The sequence below is a fragment of the Saimiri boliviensis genome, chromosome X, assembly GCF_048565385.1.
Source record: "Saimiri boliviensis isolate mSaiBol1 chromosome X, mSaiBol1.pri, whole genome shotgun sequence".
Taxonomy (NCBI): Eukaryota; Metazoa; Chordata; class Mammalia; order Primates; family Cebidae; genus Saimiri; species Saimiri boliviensis.
This window is the reverse complement of record NC_133470.1, coordinates 93,813,153-93,815,316: the sequence shown is the minus strand read 5'-3', so window position 1 is coordinate 93,815,316 and position 2,164 is coordinate 93,813,153.

The following is a 2,164-nucleotide window of genomic DNA, read 5'->3' as shown; positions in this document are numbered from 1 at the left end:
TCTCTAGCATCTATTGTCTCCTGATTTATTAATGATTGCCATTCTAACTGGCATGAGATGGTATCTCAATGTGGTTTGGATTTGCATTTCTCTAACAACTAGTGATGATGAGATTGTTTTCATATGTTTGTTGGCTGCATATATGTCTTCTTTTGAGAAGTATCTGTTTATATCCTTCACCCACTTTTTGATGGGGCTGTTTGTTTTTCTTGTAAATCTGTTTTAGTTCTTTGTAGATTCTGGATATTAGCCTTTTGTCACATGGGTAGATTGCAAAAATTTTTTTCCCATTCTGTTTGTTGATGGTTCACTCTAATGATGGTTTCTTTTGCTGTGCAGAAACTCTTTAGTTTAATTAGATCTCATTTGTCCATTTTGGCTTTTGCTGCCATTGTTTTTTGTGTTTTAGTCATGAAGTCCTTGCCCATGACTATATCCTGAATGGTATTAACTAAGTTTTCTCCTAGGATTTTCATAGTGTTACGTCTTACATTTAAATCTTTAATCCATCTGGAGTTAACTTTTATATAAGGTGTAAGGAAGGGGTCCAGTTTCAGCTTTCCGCTTATGGCTAGCCAGTTTTCCCAACACCATTTATTAAAGAAGGAATCCTTTCCCCATTGCTTGTTTTTGTCAGGTTTGTCAAAGATTAGATTGTTCTAGGTGTGTGGTGTTATTTCCAAGTCCTCTGTTCTGTTCCATGGATCTATATCTCTGTTTTGGTACCAATTCCATGCCGTTTTGATTACTGTAGACTTGTAGTATAGTTAGAAGTCAGGTAGCATGATGCCTCTAGCATTTTTTTTTTTTTTCCAATTCTGCGAAGAAAGTCAATGGCAGCTTGATGGGTATAGCATTGAATCTACAAATTACTTTGGGCAGTATGGCCATTTTCCCAATATTGATTCTTTCTAACCATAAGCATGGAATGTTTTTCCATGTGTTTGTGTCTTCTCTTATCTTACTGAGCAGTGTTTTGTAGTTCTCCTTGAAGAGGTCCTTCACATCTCTTGTTAGTTGTATTCCAAGGTAATTTATTCTCTTTGTAGCAATTTTGAATGGGAGTTTGCTCATGATTTGGCTCCCTGTTTACCTGAACTGCAAATAGAAACAATTTGACTTTCTCTTTTCCTAATTGAATATTCTTTATTTCTTTTTCTTGCTTGATGGCCCTGGCCAGAATTTCCAATACAATGTTGAATAAGAGTGGTTAGAGAAGGTATTCTTGCCTTGGGCCAGTTTTCAAAGGGGATGCTTCTGTTTTTTGCCCATTTAGTATGATATTGGCTGTGGATTTGTCATAAATTGCTCTTATTATCTTGAGATATCTTCCATTGATACCTAGTTTTTTGAGAGATTTTAGCATAAAGGGCTGTTGAATTCTGTTGAAGGCCGTCTCTGCATCTACTGAGATAATTACATAATTTTTGTCTTTGGTTTTGTTTATGTGATGGGTTACATTCTAGATTTGCATATGTTAAGCCAGTGTTACATCTCAGGGATGAAGCCAACTTGATTGTGATGGATAAGCTTTTTGATGTGCTGTTGGATTCAGTTTGCCAGTATTTTATTGAGGATTTTTGTGTTAATGTTCATCATGGATATTGGCCTGAAATTTTCCTTTTTAGTTGTGTCTCTGCCAGGTTTTAGTATTAGGATGATGTTGATCTCATAAAATGAGTTCAGAGGGATTCCCTCTTTTTGTATTGATTGGAATAGTTCCAGAAGGAATGGACCAGCTCCTCTTTGTACCTCTGGTAGAATTCAGCTGTGAATGCATCTGGTCCTGGACTTTTTTTTTTTTTTTTTTTTTTTTTTGTGGGTAGGCTATTAATTGCTGCCTCAAATTCAGCCCTTGTTATTTGTGTGTTCTGGGTTTCAACTTCTTCATGGTTTAGGCTTGGGATGATGCAAGTGTCCAAACTGAATCTAGCAGCACATCAAAAAGTTAATTCACCATGATCAATTAAGATTTATTTCTGGCATGGAAAGTTAGTTCACCAGATGCAAAATCAGTAAATGTGATTTACCACATAAACAGAATAAAAAACAAATCTCATACTCATCTCAGTAGATGCAAAAACAGCCTTCAATAAAATCCAACATTCCTTCATGATAAAAATCCTCAACAGATTAGGCATTGGAGGAATGTACCTCAAAATAA